Here is a 20415-nt window from a genome sequence, read left to right on the forward strand (position 1 = left end):
CGGACGCCCCCTCCTCTCCTCGAGGGTGTCCAGCAGCATCTCCAGGTTATGGTGTGTGAACCTGGGCGCTGCTTGACGTGGCGTCGTGGTCCCCCGTCGGCGGCCTGTGCGCTCGCGTCACCTATTGTGCGCCGCGGCGTCGTGTCATTTACGTGGCGCCGGATCTCCGACGCCACTCCGAGACCACGCCCCCGTGCTTCCCGCCACTACTAGCCCCCTTGTCGGCCGGGGAATGCCATCTCGGAACAGGCGCCAGCAGTGAGGTAAAACGCACCCGCTTTCCCGTCGGTGCCCGGACTCTGTCGCCGGAGCGGAGGATCGCGGCCAGGCTTCTTGAAGTGTCAAAGGGGAGATCATAAGAATGTGTCATTGAGATAGAAGATCAACTATGATCATATTGAATGGCAGAGCAGGGCCGAAGGGCCACATGGCCTCTTTCTCCTATTTTCTATGTTTCTATAATGTGTCTTCATTTTTCTGTTGTAATGAGGGGTGTTTTAGTATGAAATCTGTATACTTTTCATTCATGAATTTTATGTGACAATAAACCTTTGCCTATCGAGGTAGAGTACCTTTCAGGCCCCATTACATTATAGAAAGTAAGAACTTCCATTTCCACTTTCACTAAAAAGAGAAAATAATGCGTATGATACCCAGCCACCAGCATACTAGCAAAGATTCTTTCTTAAGATATCCGACTCCTGCTGCCAATTAAAGAGGCACTTATCAGTGACTGGCAATGCTGAACTAAAAATTCCAAATATCCTAACACCACTTTAAGTCATCATTAGGTGACTGGAATCAGGCAGTGGTGAAAACATTTACAGGAACTGACTTTGCAGTAATAGGTGAGGTATTAGGGTTGAAAGGGTTAATGCAGAGAAATAGTACCACCCACATGATGATGTAAAAGACATATGACTGTGGTGGTATGTATTAGGGGCAATGTGGTACCTGTGAAGCCGAGAGGCTATTGGCTGTCAGGTCCCGGGTCCTGGTTGGATCTGCTGACTTCTGGCTCCGCCCTGAAGGCGGAGTCTAAGAGCCCGAGCTTCTCCCCGCAGCCTTATTCTGTTGCTGAGCTGCTGGGGACAAGTTTCGCTTAATAAAGTCGAGATCGACTTCACCGCTTCTCGTCTCGCGTAAGTCATTGTGCGCTACAATGACCAAGAGCCCAGAGGGAGAATGCCCATGGCTCAGACTTAGCAAACACCTAGTCATGTATATCTGTATAACTATGTTTATGCTATAAACCAGTTTACTGTTCAGACATACGTAGATCTCAGCAATCATTCCTTAGCCAGTCACAACCAACGCACAGCAATAAGCAGAACCATCTTAACAGAGGGGAAAGTTGTAACTTTTCTGCTCTCATTTGATGCACTACTATTTTAATCTTCTCGAGTCGTGGGCAGCACGGTAGCATAGTGGTTAGCACAATTGCTTCACAACTCCAGGGTCCCAGTTTCGATTCCCAGCTTGGGTCACTGTTCTCCCTGTTCTCCCCGTGTGTGCGTGGGTTTCCTCCGGGTACTCTGGTTTCCTCCCACAGTCCAAAGATGTGCAGGTTAGGTGGATTGGCCATGCTAAATTGCCCTTAGTGTCCAAAATTGCCCTTAGTGGGTTTGGGTAGGGTGCTCTTTCCAAGAGCCAGTGCAGACTTGGTGGGCCGAATGGCCTCGTTCTGCACTGTAAATTCTATGATAAACGCCATTCGATAAACAGGAAATGACGGGCGAAATTCTCCATCCCGCCCCGCCACATTTCTGCCCCGACCCGCTGGTGGGATGCTCCGTTACACCGGCCGGTCAATGGGGTTTCCCATTGTGGGGCAGCCCCACGCCATCGGGAAACCCCCGGGCGCCGGCAAAACGGAGACTCCCACCGGCGGAGAATGACGCCCCACATCACCAACAGGCCCGTTTCCTGGGATATAATGACCTCTTTGGACTAATGCTTGTGTCTCCCTTCCCACTCTTCTCACCCTTTGGGTAAAGTTATGATGGCAGCCTTGTTCGAGTAAAGGCATTGTTGCTGTCCTTGTGCGACATCTGTTCCTGATTTTGACACAATAACAGCTATGGGCTGGATTTATTGAAGACATGCACTGACCCAGCAAGTCATTTAAAGCCCAGTTTAATTGGCTAGGGTCCACCTGAGTGACTTTGATTTCTGTTTCCGCGACTGGTTTCAAGCAAGCTGAATTTAAACATTGAAAACCTATGTTGGATCCAGAACACTGCACACGACAAGTAGCTGATTCATATCACACTCCTCTTTCTAGATCATAGAATTACAAGCCTGACAGTGCAGAAGGAGACCATTTGGCCCATCGAGTCTGTGACTGACCCTCTGAAAGAGCACCCTAGCTAGCCATCCTCTGCCCCCCGCCCTATACCTGTTGCCCAACCTAACCTGCATATCTTTGGATACAAAGGGGCAATTTAGCATGGCCAATCCACCTAACCTGCACATCTTTGGACTGTGGGAGCAAACCGGAGCACCCGGAGGAAACCCACGCAAACACGGGGAGAATGTGCAAGTTCCACCCAAACCGTCATCCAAGGCATGAATTGAACCAGGATCCCTGACACTGTGAGGCAGCAGTGCTAACCACTGTGCTGCCAGTAGACTTCTGGAAGGAGCAGATACACTTAGAAACAAGGCTCCATAAGGCCACAAAATAGTCGGCAACTTGTTGGGTTTTCTTTTTGAAAACGAGGAATGAAAAACATAAGTATATCTCTTTACGTCATCAAGAGTTTGACTATTTTAGAAATTATTCCTTTTTCTAATTAATAAAAAGAATGATAAAACGTAACATTTTATGAGACCCAAAGGAGAGTCATCTGCGACATGCAAAGTTAACTCTTGTTTCTCTTTGGCGGAGCTGCCGAGTTTTCCCAGCACTTTCTGTTTTTATTTCAGATCTCCAGCATCCACAGTATTCTGCTTCGTAAATATCGTAATGTCCCACTGAAGAGCAGCAACCAAGAGTCAGGTAAACCCACAATGCACTTCTGCTTGACGCATATGGTTGACCGCATAAACTCAAGTTTAAATGCAACTCACCTTTCAATGGCACCAGCAGTAATGTACAGGTTCAGTGCCTGACGGTGCCAGTAAATTAGAAGGTAGACTCTCAGTTATAGCTTGTGGCTCAGTATTGCGGTACAATTCTGTGCGATGGAAAAATGTGGAAAGTGTTTCGGTCATCACACGTGCCCACTGCAAATTGCAGCCGCATACAGAACTCTAATTTATACTGAGTCGGGAACAGTGAAGGTGACTGAGGTTCTCACCTCCCATGCTGCTGACATCTCCCAGTAATTATGCTGACAACAGACAGTTCAGGACGTGTAGGTACATCATTCAAGCAACGGCTCCATTAGGGAAGGGAATACATCAGTTTATATGGTTCTCCATGGACACAGGATGCAGCTGCTCGTGTAGCAGACTCCTTCAACTATTTAAAATGGAAAAGGAAACCGTTCATTGAACATGCATTTGATTAAGTGGATGGTACCCACCTGTATAATCCTGTGCTCTGTTTCTGTGAGCAGGTTCCTTGCAAACAGACGTCTCACATTGTCAGCCTCCATTGAATACTATCCTTTAGCAGGTTACAGAGGGATATAGATAAGCTGCAGAGCTGGGCTGAGAGGTGGCAAATGGAGTTTAATGTAGAGAAGTGTGAGGTGATTCACTTTGGAAGGAATAACAGGAATGCGGAATATTTGGCTAATGGTAAAGTTCTTGAAAGTGTGGATGAGCAGAGGGATCTAGGTGTCCATGTACATAGATCCCTGAAAGTTGCCACCCAGGTTGATAGGGTTGTGAAGAAGGCCTATGGAGTGTTGGCCTTTATTGGTAGAGGGATTGAGTTCCGGAGTCAGGAGGTCATGTTGCAGCTGTACAGAACTCTGGTTCGGCCGCATTTGGAGTATTGCGTACAGTTCTGGTCACCGCATTATAGGAAGGACGTGGAGGCTTTGGAGCGGGTGCAGAGGAGATTTACCAGGATGTTGCCTGGTATGGAGGGAAAATCTTATGAGGAAAGGCTGATGGACTTGAGGTTGTTTTCGTTGGAGAGAAGAAGGTTGAGAGGAGACTTAATAGAGGCATACAAAATGATCAGTGGGTTGGATAGGGTGGACAGTGAGAGCCTTCTCCCGCGGATGGAAATGGCTGGCACGAGGGGACATAACTTTAAACTGAGGGTTAATAGATATAGGACAGAGGTCAGAGGTAGGTTCTTTACGCAAAGAGTAGTGAGGCCATGGAATGCCCTACCTGCTACAGTAGTGAACTCGCCAACATTGAGGGCATTTAAAAGTTTATTGGATAAACATATGGATGATAATGGCATAGTGTAGGTTAGATGGCTTTTGTTTCGGTGCAACATCGTGGTCCGAAGGGCCTGTACTGCGCTGTATTGTTCTATGTTCTATGTTTACCCGAACAAATATCTGAGCAATGGTGAGTGGTAAACTGCAAGGGGTGCGGGTGGTACTAGTGAATGTATACGCCCCGAATTGGGCCGATGCCGGATTCATGAGGCGCATGTTGGGTCGGATTCCGGACCTGGAGACAGGGAGCTTGATAAAGGGGGGGGGGGACTTCAACATGGTGTTGAACCCAGCATTGGACCGCTCCAGGTCCAGGATGGGTAAAAGGCCGGTGGCGGCCAAGGTGCTCAGGGGGTTTATGGACCAGATGGGGGGAGTGGACCCATGGAGGTTTGCCAGGTCGGGTGCCAGGGAATTTTCCTTTTTTTCCCACGTCCATAAAGTCTACTCCCGGATAGATTTCTTCATTATGAGTAGGGCACTAATCCCGAGAGTGGAGGGCACGGAATATTTGGCCATAGCCATCTCGGACCACGCCCCGCATTGGGTGGAGCTGGAGTTGGGGGAGGACAGGGACCAGCGCCCGCTGTGGCGCCTCGATGTGGGACTGTTGGCGGATGAGTGGGTTTGCAGGCGGGTATTGAAAGGTATTTGGAGGCCAACGACAACGGGGAGGTGCAGGTGGGGGTAGTCTGGGAGGCGGTGAAGGCGGTGGTCAGGGGGGAGCTAATCTCCACTAGGGCCCATAAGGAGAGGAAGGAGAGGAGAGAGAGGGAGAGATTGGTGGGGGAGATATTAAGGGTGGATAGGAGGTATGCAGAGGTCCCCGAGGAGGGATTACTCAAGGAGCGACGAAGCCTCCAGGGCGAATTCGACCTGTTGACTACCAGGAGGGCAGAGGTGCAGTGGAGGAAAGCGCAAGGGGCGGTGTACGAATATGGGGACAAGGCGAGCCGGATGTTGGCACATCAGCTTCGGAAGTGGGAGGCAGCGAGGGAGATTGGGGGAATTAGGGATAGCGGGTGCGGAGTGCGGTGGGAATAAATGAGGTATTCAGGGACTTTTATGAGGAGCTGTATAGGTCGGAGCCCCCGCGACGGAGGGGGGGATGCGCCAAATTTTGGATTGGCTGAGGTTCCCGAGGGTGGAGGAGGAGCAGGTGGTTGGGCTAGGGGCACCGACTGGGCTGGAGGAGCTGGTTAAGGGGTTGGGGAGCATGCAGGCAGGGAAGGCCCCGGGGCCGGATAGGTTTTCGGTGGAATTCTACCTGTTGGGCCCGCTACTAGTGAGGACTTTCAATGAGGCGAGGGAGGGGGGCCCTGCCCCCGACAATGTCCAGGGCACTCATCTCGCTGATCCTGAAGCGGGACAAGGACCCATTACAGCGTGGATCGTACAGGCCGATCTCGCTCCTTGACGTCGACGCGAAGTTGTTGGCGAAGGTGCTGGCTACCAGAATTGGGGACTGTGTCCCGGGGGTGATTCACGAGGACCAGATGGGATTTGTGAAGGGTAGGCAGTTGAGCATCAATGTGCGGGGGCTCCTCAACGTAATTATGATGCCTGCAATGGAGGGGGAAGCGGAAGTAGTGGCGTCTACGGACGCGGAGAAGGCCTTCAATAGGGTGGAGTGGGAGTATCTTTGGGAAGTGCTGAGGAGGTTTGTGTTCGGGGAGGGGTTCATCAGTTGGGTTAGGCTACTTTATGAAGCCCCGGTGGCGAGTGTGGCCACGAACTGGCGGAGGTCGGAATACTTTCGGCTGTACCGGGGGACGAGGCAGGGGTGTCCCCTATCCCCCTTGTTGTTCGCATTGGCAATTGAGCCTTTGGCCATGGCACTGAGGGAGTCCAGGAACTGGAGGGGACTGGTTCGGGAGGAGAGGAACACCGGGTGTCGCTGTATGCCGATGACCTGTTATTGTATGTGGCGGACCCAGTGGAGGGGATGCGGGAGGTTATGCGGATCCTCAGGGAGTTCGGGGACTTTTCCGGATATAAGCTTAACGTAGGGAAGAGTGAGCTCTTTGTGATACACCCAGGGGACCAGGGAAGAGAGATAGACGAGCTTCCGCTGAAGAGGGTGGAAAGTGGCTTTCGGTACCTGGGGAGGAAGAGTTTAAAAGGTTGGATATGTTGCCACTGTCGTTGGCGGGTAGGGCGCAGTCGGTGAAAATGACGGTCCTTCCGAGGTTCCTCTTTGTGTTCCAGTGCCTTCCCATCCTGATCTCTCAGGCCTTTTTTAAACGCATCAGCAGGAGCATCATGGGATTTGTGTGGTCGAGTAAGGCCCCGAGGGTAAAAAGGGTGTCTCTGGAGCGTAGCAGGGACAGAGGAGGGCTAGCGTTGCCCAATCTATGTGGGTACTACTGGGCTGCCAATGTGGCGATGATAAGAAAGTGGATAGTGGAGAGGGAGGGGGCGGCGTGGAAGAGGCTGGAGATGGTGTCCTGTGTGGGCACGAGTCTGAGAGCGCTGGTGACAGCACAGCTGCCGCTCCCGCGGACAAGGTACACCATGAGTCCGGTGGTGGCGGCGACTCTGAAAATTTGGGGGCAGTGGAGGCGCCACAGGGGTGAGTAGGGACCTCGGTTTGGTCCACGAACCATCAGTTCGTCCCGGGGAGAATGGATGGGAGGTTTCTGAGCTGGCACAGGGCAGGAATTAAAAGAATGGGGGACCTGTTTAAAGATGGGACGTTTGCGAGCCTTGGGGCGCTGGAGGAGAAATTTGGGCTGCCCGCCGGAAACGCCTTCAGGTACATGCAGGTGAGGGCATTCGTGAGACGGCAGGTGAGGGAATTTCTGTGTTTCCAGCACGTAAGATTCAGGATAGGGTGCTCTCGGGGGTGGGTTGGAGAAGGCAAGGTCTCGGCGGTCTATCAGGAGATGAAGGAAGAGGAAGAGACCTCGGTGGAGGAGCTAAAGGGTAAATGGGAGGAGGAGCTGGGGAAGGAGATAGATGAGGGTCTGTGGGCTGATGCCCTGGGTAGGGTTAATTCTTCCTCCTCTTGCGATACAATTTAAGGTTCTTCACAGAGCGCATATGACAGGGGCGAGGTTGAGTAGGTTTTTTGGGGTAGAGGACAGGTGTGTGAGGTGCTCGGGGAGCTCAGCGAACCACGCCCATATGTTCTGGGCATGTCCCGCGCTGGATGGGTTTTGGAGGGGCTTTGCGAGGACTGTGTCTAAGGTGGTGAACACCTGGGTCAAGCCGAGCTGGGGATTGGCATTATTTGGGGTATCGGACGAGCCGGGAGTGCAGGAGGCGAAAGAGGCCGGTATTCTGGCCTTTGCGTCCCTGGTAGCCCGGCAGAGGATTCTGCTACTGTGGAAGGATGCGAAGCCCCCAAGCGTAGAAGCCTGGATCAGCGACATGGCAGGGTTCATTAAATTGGAGAGGGTAAAGTTTGCCTTGCGAGGGTCTGTGCAAGGGTTCTTCAGGCGGTGGCAACCGTTCCTAGACTTTCTAGCGGAAAGTTAGGAGGTGGTCAGCAGCAGCAGCCGAGGGGGGGGAGGGAGGGGAGAGGGGGGGAGGGGGGGAGGGAGGGGGAAAGGGAGGGAGTGGGGGAGGGAGGGGGGGGGATTCGGGTAGGTGTTTGTTATTGTTTCATGGGGGGGTTTGTACATTGGGGGAATTCACGATCTAAGTGTACGATGTTGATCTGTGTGTTTTATGCTTATCTTTTTTCTGTAAGGGGGGGGGGGGGTTGTTGAAAATTTGCTAAAATTGAATAAAAATACATATTTTTTAAAACAAATATCTGAGCCAATTCATAAGGGGTTGCTATTTCTGGCTATTTCCAGCAATTATTGATCAATTTCTCACAATCTAATAATCTGACGGATTGGCGAAATTCAAGTTGTAGATGAAGAACTGTGGGTAATGTGCTCTCATGAATGGTGAGAATTGAAGCTAACTTGGACATTTTGTTTGTACATCACAGTGATTATGGGAGCGACTCTCCAGAAGATTTTGAAGCGTTGTAGCGTGCGGGAACTGCCGCGAGCTTCCCGGTGCTCGGCCCACCGAGGTCGGCAACACCATTCAATGATAACTCATCCACTTAACAAAGCCTCACGAGCTTCTTGCTGCAAATGAAGGCTCGCCAGCTGATTTGCCGGCACCGAGCTCACCAGCCCCCCGCTAACAAGGTCGAGCAGGAATTAAACAGTGCTTGCTCAGCCAACCCGAGCCAGCTCGCACTAATGGTGCCCAGGAAATCGGTCCCAAGATTCAGGGATGCAGATCTGAGAGGCTGCTGGACGCTGTGGACACCAGGAAGGAAGTCCTGTTCCCCCGAGGGTCCAGGTGGGTCAGCCAGTGCTGCCTGGGATGAGGTGGTGGCGGGCGTGAGTGCCGGGAGTCTGACCAGGCGGACTGGCCTCCAGTGCAGGAAAAAGATCAACGGTCTACACTGGACAGCGCGAGCGAGTAGACACCAGGTTTCCCCCCTCCCAAGACGTTTCCACCCCTCAACTCGCCATGCGAACCCCAACCCTCCCTCCAGCATCCCCAACCTTTCCTTCACACACCCCCTCTAACCACTGTGAACCCCGCGTGTGGCTAATTATGCCCTCTCCATGTCCCTTCAGGAAAAGCTCTTCCACAATCGCCGGCAGAGGTCCCAGACTGACAGTGATGTGCCAGACATGAGAATCCTCACCTCCTTCGAGAAACAGGCCCTGGAGGTGACTGGTGCGGCCAAGGACAGAGCGGCCACCAACGCAGAGGGCAGAGTTTGGTGGACACCGCAGAGGTGAGGAACCACCAGGCTCCACCCAGGGGGACTTGTCAAACGTGAGTAGTGATTGCCTTCTTGACTGACCCATTTCTCCCACTGACCACATGTCCATTCTCCCGCAGGTCCTCCAGCCGACAGTGCTGACCCATCCCGGGCGGCCCCCTCTCCAAGCTCCCATGAGACCACCTTGGAGGAGAGTTCCGAGGAGGCCACATTCGATATGTCATAGCTGTCATCCCCACCCTCCACCAGCGCAGATACACCCAACTCGGTGGGAAAGGTTAGTGGTCAGGCTTCTGGGGCACAATCTGGTGAGCACCACCCAGCTGCTGATGCACTTCAGGTGGAGGCAGGAACCCCCAGGCGAGACAGCAGTCGGAGGTCTGCTAGACCCCAGGACCTAGCTAGGTCCCAGCGTGATGCTGAGCCTGTGGAAGAGGTCATCCCTGAGCTGATGAAGATGTTAGGCCGGCAATGTGTGACACCGAGGCCAACACTGCTAGGGTGGCGACCGCAGTGGAGAGTCTGGTGCATGACGTCGGCGCCATTAGTGAAGGTGTCCAAGATTTCGATGACGGCCATGGCTGAGGATCTCGGCGGAATATCCGCCTCGCTGGGGGATGTGACTCACCTTGATGAGGTACTGCGGGATATGTCCCGCTCTCAGATGGGAATGGCCGAGACACTGTGGAGTTTCTCCCAGTCGCAGGTGGGCATTGCCGAGGGACTGCAGAGCATTTCCCAGTCACTGAGGAGCATCCCCGAGGGCGTCGACACAATGATGTTGACATTGGGGAGCCACCAGGGCTGGCAGAGCCAGATGATGCAGGGGCAGCTGGGGCTCAAAACAGCTGCTCCTCCATCCCAAAGTGAACTCCTGGGCCCTATTGGCTCTGACTGGGAGGAGGGGTGCTGAGTGCCAACCCGGACCCATCACATGGCGTGGGGATGGTGGTTATCAGGTCCCCTGAGTTCCGCCCCTCTGATGAGGCTGGGTCTCACTGTCAGCACACGGGACAGGGCGGCAACACCGACAAATGAGCCGAGGCCCTCCGGCCTCAGATCCCCCAGAGGACGCCCACCAGGGGCATCGAAGGCCACGGGACAAGGCAGTGCGCTGGCTGCCTCCACCTTCGATGTGTATCCTGGGGAGCCACATAGACGTAGCTAGGATGGCCAGGCACATTGAGGATCACTGAGGAAACAGGTGAGGGGGGACGGGGTGGGGGGGGCGGAGAGGATAGTGAGTTAAGGGTGAGGAGAGTGGGGATAGGGAGGCCGGCACCTTCGGGAGAGTGGGGAATAGTAAAACACAATAAACACCCTTGAGCGCAACCAGTGTGATGCCTCTGTCACTTTCTGGCTGACCTCTGAACCCTTGGTTCTTCTCTCCAGGCATCCCCACCCCTCCCCGGGCACACAGTGTGCAGGTGATGGGTGTGAGCGAGGCAAAGGTCAGACTATGGCATAGATTGAAGAACACTGGCGCTCATATCTTTGCAGGTTATCAACACCATCCCCCGCTGCCCTCGACAGTGGCCCGCTAATGGGGCTGAAAGTCCCAGCATCCTGGAGTGATGTGACACAGACCCTGGGAGGGTGGGAAATGGGAGTGGCGGGTGACGGAGCAGGCCACGTCCTAATTGAATCGGGTGAGTTTGAGGGCCCCTGGCCGTCCGGGCTTGCCGGACCCTCGCCGCATCTGCCTGTCCTGCAGCCTCCGGCTGGTCCTTAGGTACGTCCCCAGCCTTATCCTCTAGCCCCTGCTTGTCCAGCGCCACCTCATCATCCTCGTCCTCATCATCCTCCTCCTCCTCGGAGGTGGCCACATGTTTCTAATCACCAACCTCCAGCTCGTCACCCCGCTGCCTTGTGAGGTTGTGGAGGGCACAGCAGACCACCACACGGTCAAGGCATCAGAACCTCATCTTGAGGTGTACCACTCAATGACAGCCTGGGTGGCCACATGGACCTCGTTGTATCGGGTCTCCGCTTCGGTCACCGGCCTCCATATTGGGGTCATTAGCCAGGTCCTCAGTGGATATCCCTTATCCCCCAAGAACAAGCTGCCCATCCTGGGGTGGTCCTCGAAGAGGCCGGGACGACTGACTGCCCCAGGATGTAGCTGTCATGCACACTCCTGGGAAGCATGCACACACATGCATTATCTTCATCTGGTGGTCACATGGAAGCTGTATGTTGAGGGAGTGGAACCCCTTTCTGTTAACGTACAGCACTCCCAGATGGCACGGTGAGATCAGGGCAACATGCGTGGCATCTATTACCCCCCTGGACCTGGGGCATCCAGGCAATGGCAGGCAAACTTTCAGCCCGGGCATTTAGCTGGGCTTGGTCCATGTCAAAGATGATGTAGTTCTCCGTCCGGGCATATAGGTCATCCATGACTTGTCAGATGCAACTGTGGGCTGTGGCCTGCGAGGTGCCACTCAGGTCCCCGATTGAGCCTTGTACTGATCCCGAGAATATAGATTCAAGGCTGCAGTGTCCTTGACGGCCACTGGGTGGTGCCAAATCTGTGAGGACATGGCACAGGTGCCGCACTGTCTCCTTATTGAGGTGGAGCCTCCTGCAGCACGTGCTGTCCGTTATCTGTTCGAAAGACCAGCGAGGCCTGTACATCCTGGGCTGATGAGGGCCCCCACCCTCCGGGTCCCTCCCTGGCCTGATGGGCGCTCGGGTCCTCAGGGTGTGGGGCTGGCTCCGGCACGTGGGCCGCTACCTCGAGCATCTGCTGACACTGCTGCTGCTGCTGTCTCCGGTGTCCGGCCGCCCTGACTACCAGCAGCAGTACTCAGGCAAGTTCTGGGTCCAATATCCCTGCCATAGTGTTTACTATCTGTAGGGCATTGGGAAAGGGTGTTGGACTGACAAACAGCGGTGGCTCCCACCCCAGGACCCTCCATTCCCCCATTGATACCCCTCCCACCCGGAACGCCCTGCCCACGCACACCCGACCGCAGTGGATCCCTCTCAACAGATCCCGGACCCTGTACCCCAGACACCTGCTCATAATGCCACCTGGATTGGGCACTGATCCGCTCCCCGTGGCACTCACCTATCCTCCGGCTGTGGACATGTCCCTGGAGCTGGGTACCACCCCCTGGGTGTTCGGATGTTGTGTGTGTGGTGTTGCCTCCCGCAGTGTTGAGGCACAGTAACCACGATTGCCAATTCCCGATTAGCAATAGCCTTCAGCCGTACGGCCAGAGGCCTTGGCAGCCAATGGAGGTTATGGGTGGTCAGTGGGGCAGACGGGCAGGGACAAGGGTTGCCCCCGGAATGAGTACACATGATCCAGCTGTTGGCATGGTGGTGCCATGAGCGGTTGCTCCCCCGGTTGCCCCCAGTGCTTCCCTCCGTCCCATGGTGCCCCCCCCTCCTGCCGAGGGTTCCCCCCCAAGTCGAAGGTCCCCCAAACTCCTCCGCGCACTGTGGTCGCAAGCCCAGTGCCACTGGGCTCTTTGCCTGTGAGCAAAGATGGCTACTCACCTCCTCGGCTCCCCACAGAAGCCCTTCAAGTTTTTCAAAAGGAGTACTAATCGGCGCCAATGTGACCACTTGCTGGGGAGGCCAGTAAATGATGGGAGGCTCCTGTTAATCGTATGGAAATAGGGCTTAAGTGACGATAATTTGTTTCTCACCACGCTACGGCGAGGTCCTGACATCACAAAGTGCTTGGCGCCTGGCACGGTTCGCGCTTTTCCCTCTCCCGCTATTCCCCGACCTCGTTTCGCTTGAGCGGGAGCACAACGAGGCTGGAGAATCGTGCCCCATCGCAGGGAAGCATGGTAGATATTTCCCTTGCTAAACTATGAAACTTTTTTTGGGAAACATTTTAAGCAATCGTTTTTGAATATAGTGACCGGCAGTGTGCAAAATGCCGCCGAATTCACCACAGTTGAGTCTTCCCGTACCAGCCTCCACGAACAGGCGCCGGAATGTGGCGACGAGGGGCTTTTCACAGTAACTTCATTTGAAGCCTACTTGTGACAATAAGCGATTTTCATTTTATTTCATTTTCATTTCATTTCATTTCATTTCTTTCAGGCAAATCTCACATGCTCTCCGTGGATGAGGTGAAAAAGGGTATTGCCATTAGGTCAACCAGTATTTGACAGATTTGGAAACAGTATGAGACTTGCAAATTGATCTACTGAGAAACCTACACCTCTGGCTGACCAGCACCTAAAAGGAAGATGGACTTTGATTCATATGACTTAAGCTGTTTGAAAACGCTTTCAATACAATTAAGTACTTCAGAGCATAGTCACTGTAATGTAATAAAGGGCAGCACGGTAGCACAGTGGTGAGCACAGTTGCTTAACAGCTCCAGGGTCCCAGGTTCGAGTCCCGGCTTGGGTCATTGCCTGTGCGGAGTCTGCACATCCTCCCCGTGTGTGCGTGGGTTTCCTCCGGGTGCTCCGGTTTCCTCCCACAGTCCAAAGGTGTGCAGATTAGTTGGATCGGCCATGATAAATTGCCTTAAGTGTCCAAAAGGTTTAGGTGGGGTTACTGGGTTATGGGCATACAGGTGGAGATGTGGGCTTAAGTGGGGTGCTCTTTCCAAGGGCTGGTGCAGACTCGATGGGCCGAACGGCCTCTTTCGGCTCTGTAAATTCTATGATTCTATGGAGTCTGCATTCTCTCCCATAGAGGTATACTCAACATTAAGCACAAGTTGACAGAACCAAGGTTTGGGGGCGGGATTCTCCGTGAATCGGCGGGGCGGGCAACTCCGGCGCCGAGGAGTGGCGTGAACCACTCCGGCGTAGGGCCGCCCCAAAGGTGCGGAATCCTCTGCACCTTCAGGGACTAGGCTGGTGCCAGAGTGTTTGGCGCCGCGCCAACCGGCACCGAAGGGCCTTGGCCAACACGAGATGGCGCATGCGTGGGAGCGCCAGCGTGTGCTGCGTCATCCCAGCACATGCGCAGGTGGGTTCTTCGCACTGGCCAGGGCGGAGGTTGACAGCGGCTGGTGTGGAGGGAAAGAGTGCCCCCACGCCACAGTCCCGCCCGCGGATCGGTGGGCCCCAATCACGGGCCAGGCCACCATGGCGGCACCCCCCCCCCCCCCGGGGCCAGATCCCCCCACTCTGCAGGTCGCCGTGGAGCCAGGTCCCGCCGGTAAGGACCTGTTGTGATTTACGCCAGCGGGACCCGCCGAAAACAGGCGGCCACTCGGCCCATTGCGGGCCGGAGAATCGCCGGGGGACCACTACCAGCAGCCGCCGACCGGCGCGCCGCGAATCCCGTCCCCATCAAAACCCCACCGCCGGAGAATTCGGCAGCCGGCAGGGGCGGGATTCACACCGCCCCCCGGCGATTCTCCTACCCAGCGGGGGGTCGGAGAATTCTGCTCCGGATGTTTGAGCTGGGGAATAGCTTGAGTTTAACTTGCTGAAGTCTCACAAATGATCAAGTTGTGGTAAGCCTCCCATGGAATGCACCAAAGTCATGGATTCCTCAGTGAGAATCCCCCTTCGGTTTTGTGGTGAACGTATTGTACTAACCATCCACCATTGTATCACATTGTGTATCACGCTGTTGCCCATGTGGGCTCCACCTATGGACCATTGTACTGTACTACACGGAATGTATCATGTTGGTGCCCTTGTGGGCTCCACCCCTGGCTCCGCCCCCTTGAGGGGAGGTATCAAGACCAGCTGCCCTGTAGGCGGCTCTCACTGGCAGAGAAGTCGCAGGCAGGCACTGTTCTAGTCGATTAAAGCCACAGTTCACTTCCACTCACTGTCTCGTGTGAATTGATGGTCGCATCAATTTAATCAACTACAACACCGCAATGGAATCGGCCCTCAGACCTGACCGACTGGAACTCGACCCACAGGCCGCGGAAGCCAAAGGGATTTTTTCACACTGGCTCCGATGTTTCGAGGTCTACCTCGCCGCCTCCTCCTCGCCCTCCGTCACTGACGATCAGAAGCTGAGCCTCCTCCACGCCCGGGTGAGCCATTGATCTCTGTACAACTCGAGGAAGTCTCCACATACACGGACTCCCTCGCGATGCTGATGCGCCGATACGTAAGACCGGTGAACGAAGTGTACGTGTGGCATCTCCTCACCACTTGCCGCCAACGCTCCGGGGAATCGCTGGAGGAGTACCTACGCGACCTCAAAGTCCTCGCGCGAAGCTGCAACTACCAGGCTGTAACGGCCTCCCAAAATATGGACCTCGCCGACGCCTATGTGGCTGGAGTCAGGCCCAACTATGTCAGACAGCGACTGCTCGAGAAAGATGCCCTCGACCAAGAAGAGACGGTAAAACTGGCCACCTCCCTAGAAGTAGCGTTCCAAAGCCTCAATCTGATCACGCGACCCCCTCGTGGATCCCCGACAGAGAGTACCCCAGGCCTGTGCCGCGCGGCTGCCCACCCAACCCGGGGGGGCTACCCTGCTATTTCTGCGGCCAGCTCCAGCACCCCAGGCAGCGTTGCCCGGCCCGGAACGCGAACTGCAGCGACTGCGGCAAAAAGGGACACTTCGCCAATGTCTGCCTGGCCAGGTCCAAATCCTCCAAATTGCAGGCCCGACTCTCAGACTCACAGGCCCGCAGACCCCGCAGTGTGACTGCGTGCCTGCCGGCTCCGCCCCCTTCGGACGCGTCATCTGCCTCGTGTTGTCCGTGGGGGCGACCATATTGAACTCGGCACACCATGTGCGCCACACGGGGGCCGCCACCTTGGCCGCCGTCTCCCACGCGGCCCGCCACATGCAACTCATGGGGGCCGCCATCTTCCTAACCACCCGGCACGTGCGACCGAAGGGGCCAGCCATCTTGGGACCACCCCACCACCTCCGACCACGCTGGCTACCAGCAACTCGGCGTGGTCACCCTCGACCAGCCACGACCAAAGCACCTTCGGAACTCCGTGATGACCGTCCGGGTCAATGGACACAAAACGCCTTGCCTGTTTGACTCCGGGAGCACGGAGAGCTTCATTCACCCCGACACGGTAAGGCGCTGCTCACTCCAAATCCTTCCCGCACTTAAAACAATCTCCCTCGCTTCCAGGTCGCACTCAGTACAGATCCAGGGGTACACTGTCGTGAACCTCGCGATACAGGGCGCCGGGTAAGCCAACTTCAAACTATATGTACTCCCCGATCTCTGCGCTCCCCTCCTGTTGGGACTGGACTTCCAGTGCAACCTCAGGAGCCTAACCCTGAAGGTCGGCGGGCCCCTATCCCCACTCACCGTATGTAGCCTCGCGACCCTGAAGGTCGAACCTCCCCCACACTTCGCAAATCTCACTGCCGACTGTAAGCTAGTCACCACCAGGAGCGGACGGTACAGTGCCCAGAACAGGACTTTTATCAGCTCCGAGGTCCAGCGACTCTTGCGGGAAGGGATCATCGAGGCCAGTAATAGCCCCTGGAGAGCTCCGGTGGTGGGCGTCAGGACCGTGGAAAAGAATCGGATGGTTGTAGACTACAGCCAAACCATAAACCGGTACACACACCTTGATGCGTACCCCCTCCCCCGGATAGTGGACATGGTCAATAAGATTGCTCACTACCGAGTCTTCTCCGCGGTGGATCTGATGTCCGCATACCACCAGCTCCCAATCCGCCCGGGGGACCGCCACTACACGGCCTTTGAGGCAGACGGCCGCCTCTTCCACTTCCTCCGGGTTCTCTTCGGCGTCACAAACGGGGTCTCGGTCTTCCAAAGAACGATGGACCGAATGGTGGACGAGGTACGGGCTGCGGGCCACATTTCTGTCCTTGGACAACATCAGCATCTGCGGCCACGACCAGCAGAACCACAACGTCAACCGCCAGAAATTTCTCCAAACCGCCCAAGCCCTCAACCTCAATTATAACAAGGAGAAATGCGTTTCCGCACAACCAGACTAGCCATCCTCGGCTACGTCGTGGAAAACGGAGTTCTAGGGCCCGACCCCGACCGTATGCGCCCCCTCCTGCAACTCCCCCTCCCCCACTAACCCAAGGACCTGAAACGGTGCCTCGGGTTCTTTTCCTATTACGCCCAGTGGGTCCCCAACTACGCGGACAAAGCCCGCCCACTATTCAAAGCTACCATCTTCCCACTGGCGGCTGAGGCCCGCCAGGCCTTCAGCCGCATCAAGACATATATTGCCAAAGCCGTGATGCGCGCGGTGGATGAGTCCGTCCCCTTCCAGGTGGAGAGCGACGCGTCAAAGGTCGCCCACGCCGCTACCCTCAATCAGGCGAGCACGCCAGTAGCATTTTTCTCCCGTACCCTCAACGTCTCAGAAATTCGACACTCCTCAGTCGAAAAAGAAGCCCAAGCCATCGACGAAGCTGTGCGGCATTGGAGGCACTACGTCGCTGGTAGGAGGTTCACCCTCGTCACCGACCAACAGTCGGTAGCCTTCATGTTCGATAATACACAGTGGGGCAAGATCAAGAACAATAAGATCTTGAGGTGGAGGATCGAACTCTCCACCTATAATTACGATATAGTGTATCGTGCTGGGAAGCTCAACGAGCCCCCAGGTGCCCTGTCCCATGGCACGTGCGCCAGCGCGCAAGATGACTGACTCCGGGCCATCCACGATGACCTCTGCCACCCGGGAGTCACCCGGCTTCTCCACTAAATCAAGGCCCGCAACATGCCCTACTCCACCGAGGAGGTCAGGGCCATGACCAGGGACTTCCAAATCTGCGCGGAGTGTAAGCCGCACTTCTCTCGACCGGATAAGGCCCACCTGGTGAAGACATCCCGGCCCTTTGAGCACCTCAGCATCGATTTCAAAGGGCCCCTTCCCACTACCAACCGCAACACGTATTTCCTCAATGTCGTTGACGAGGTCTCCCGCTTCCCCTTTGCAATCCCTTGCCCCGACATGACCGCTGCCACGGTCATCAAGGCCCTACATAGTATCTTCACCTTGTTCGGTTTCCCCACTTACGTCCACAGTGACCGGGGCTCCTCGTTTATGAGCGACACACTGCGTCAGTACCTGCTCGGTAACGGCATCACCTCAAGCAGGGCTACCAGTTACAACCCCCGGGGAAACAGACAGGTGGAGAGGGAGAACGCGACGATATGGAAGGCCGTCCTCCTGGCCCTACGGTCTAGGAATCTCACAGTTTCCCACTGGCAGGAGGTCCTCCCCGCCACACTCCACTCTATTAGGTCCCTCCTTTGCACAGCCACGAACGAGACCCCTCATGACTGCCGCTTTGTTTTCCCTAGGAAATCCACCTCCGGGGTCTCGCTTCCATCCTGGCTGAAGACACCGGGGCCCATCCAACTCCGCAAACACATAAGGAGCCATAAGTCCGATCCCTTGGTCGAGAGGGTCCAGCTCCTTCACGCAAACCCCCAGTACGCATACATAGAACACCCCGACGGCCGACAGGATATGGTTTACCTCCGGGACCTGGCACCCACAGGCTCCCCTACCACCACCCCAACCTACCCCCCTTAACCTACACCGACCAGTGCCACCGCCCCTACATGGCCTCCACACCCCCTCCTATACTCGCTCCCCCCTTCGCCGGCCAACAGGATGAAGCTCCTGAAGACACGCTCCCGGAGTCATAGATTATCACAGATTATCATAGAATTTACAGTGCAGAAGGAGGCCATTCGGCCCATCGAGTCTGCACCAGCTCTTGGAAAGAGCACCCTACCCAAGGTCAACACCTCCACCCTATCCCCATAACCCAGTAACCCCACCCAACACTAAGGGCAATTTTGGACACTCAGGGCAATTTTTTATTATTTTTTTATCATGGCCAATCCACCTAACCCGCACATCTTTGGACTGTGGGAGGAAACCGGAGCACCCGGAGCAAACCCACGCACACACGGGGAGGATGTGCAGACTCCGCACAGACAGTGACCCAAGCCGGAATCGAACCTGGGACCCTGGAGCTGTGAAGCAATTGTGCTATCCACAATGCTACCGTGCAGTCCACGCCTGTGCTCGCACCGACGAGTTCACCATCCATGTCCGCACCGACGGGTTTGACACCCGGGCCCGCTGCGGTACCAGAGCTCTGGCAATCACAGCGCACGATCATGGCGCCGGACAGACTGAACCTGTGAGCCCTTCACCCCCGCCGGACTTCAATTTTTTAACAGGGGGTGAATGTGGTGAACGTATTGTACCAACCATTCACCATTGTATCACATTGTGTATCACATTGTATCATGCTGTTGCCCATGTGGGCTCCACCTATGGACCATTGTTCTGTACTACACGAAATGTATCATGTTGGTGCCCTTGTGGGCTCTGCCCCTGGCTCCGCCCCCTTGAGGGGAGGTATAAAGAGCAGCTGCCCTGTAGGTGGCTCTCACTAGCAGAGAAGTCGCAGGCAGGCACTGTTCTAGTCGATTAAAGCCACAGTTCACTTCCACTCACTGTCTCGCGTGAATTGATGGTCGCATCAGGTTTGTGTATGTGATCGAAGGAACTGGCCATGTAATAGAGTGACACTGGACTAGCCAGAATGTTGTCAGCCACATATCAGCAGAAACACATCTACTTAGAAATGACCATAGGCTTTGAGTCAGCACAAGTCCAGATCCAGAACTGTGCCACCTGCTGCATAGGCAGATAACTCATACCAAAGCATTAGTAATTGGGGACTCTATAGTCAGGGGCACAGATAGGAGATTTTGTGGGAGCGTGAGAGACTCACGTTTGGTATGTTGCCTCACAGGTGCAAGGGTACGTGATGTCTCGGATCGTGTTTTCCGGGTCCTTAGGGGGGAGGGGGAGCAGCCCCAAGTCGTGGTCCACATTGGCACTAACGACATAGGTAGGAAAGGGGACAAGGATGTCAGGCAGGCTTTCAGGGAGCTAGGATGGAAGCTCAGAACTAGAACAAACAGAGTTGCTATCTCTGGGTTGTTGCCCGTGCCACGTGATAGTGAGATGAGGAATAGGGAGAGAGAGCATTTAAATACGTAGCTACAGGGATGGTGCAGGCGGGAGGGATTCAGATTTCTGGATAACTGGGGCTCTTTCTGGGGAAGGTGGGATCTCTACAGACAGGATGGTCTACATCTGAACCTGAGGGGCACAAATATCCTGGGGGGGAGATTTGTTAGTGCTCTTTGGGGGGGTTTAAACTAATGCAGCAGGGGCATGGGAACCTGGATTGTAGTTTTAGGGTAAGGGAGAATGAGAGTATAGAGGTCAGGAGCACAGATTTGACGTCGCAGGAGGGGGCCAGTGTTCAGGTAGGTGGTTTGAAGTGTGTCTACTTAAATGCCAGGAGTATACGAAACAAGGTAGGGGAACTGGCAGCATGGGTTGGTACCTGGGACTTCGATGTTGTGGCCAT

General features: G+C 55.0%; 1 long non-coding RNA gene across 1 annotated transcript; it reads left to right on the forward strand.

The window, feature by feature from the left end:
• Window positions 1-201: 201 nt before the first annotated feature.
• Window positions 202-14855, forward strand: LOC140391989 (uncharacterized). The gene is made up of 3 exons (XR_011935222.1): window positions 202-263; window positions 2929-3001; window positions 13159-14855. It is a non-coding gene; the product is annotated as an uncharacterized lncRNA (long non-coding RNA).
• Window positions 14856-20415: the final 5560 nt, after the last annotated feature.

Source organism: Scyliorhinus torazame, chromosome 15, assembly GCF_047496885.1.
Source record: "Scyliorhinus torazame isolate Kashiwa2021f chromosome 15, sScyTor2.1, whole genome shotgun sequence".
Taxonomy (NCBI): Eukaryota; Metazoa; Chordata; class Chondrichthyes; order Carcharhiniformes; family Scyliorhinidae; genus Scyliorhinus; species Scyliorhinus torazame.